This window comes from Acanthopagrus latus, chromosome 11, assembly GCF_904848185.1.
Source record: "Acanthopagrus latus isolate v.2019 chromosome 11, fAcaLat1.1, whole genome shotgun sequence".
Lineage (NCBI taxonomy): Eukaryota > Metazoa > Chordata > Actinopteri > Spariformes > Sparidae > Acanthopagrus > Acanthopagrus latus.
In genome coordinates this window covers 12,053,527-12,054,277 of record NC_051049.1, presented here as the reverse complement: position 1 = coordinate 12,054,277, position 751 = coordinate 12,053,527, and positions in this window count along the sequence as shown.

Here is a 751-nt window from a genome sequence, read left to right as displayed (position 1 = left end):
CATACATTTTGTGTTTCTTTGTTTTCACCCGCCGAACGCGTGACGCGCTGAAAGCTTCTCAGTCATGGCCGTCAGATTCTTTTGGTTGAGACGCTGACATTGTGCTGCGGCGCAACAAAAAGGGAAAGTATTTGCATTGCTTGCTTGTGCCTCTTGTCTCGGCCATCCCAAGCATGTGGAGCAAGTAGGAGGTGAACAAGAGCCCCATTCTGCTTTGTTTAAAAAGATTGTGGCGGAGAGAAAGCATCCTGCCGACCGGATCTACACCCACAAGCCTGCAGCTGGTTCACCAGGGTCAGAACAGGCAGCTTCTCCCTTATCTCAAAGTACGTTAGAGTTGTAAAACACGGCATGATGAGTTCATCATCATCAGTGTCCGCTCAGTCGACGCGATTATCTGTCTGTCACCGGAAGTTGTTAATTTGAGCGCGAAATTGATATGGCCCGATCAGATGGCACTACATCATTTATTGGAAAACTATTAACAAAAGCATCAGAGCTGAACTTCAGATCAATATGTTTGATCACAAGAGTATAGAAACTATTTAGAGAACAATTATCAGTATTTCCTTAACTTGAATATGGACATTAACAGACATCGTTTATCGCAACACACTAGTGACTCATTATCAGTTCAGTCAATTGAAGTATCAGTGTCTGTAACAGGAAGTAAGTCTTTTATTTCAGCCTGAAGTTGATGAGGGCTGGTCAGAGGTTTATTTTATTACCTCAGCCATGGAGGCCATGTTTT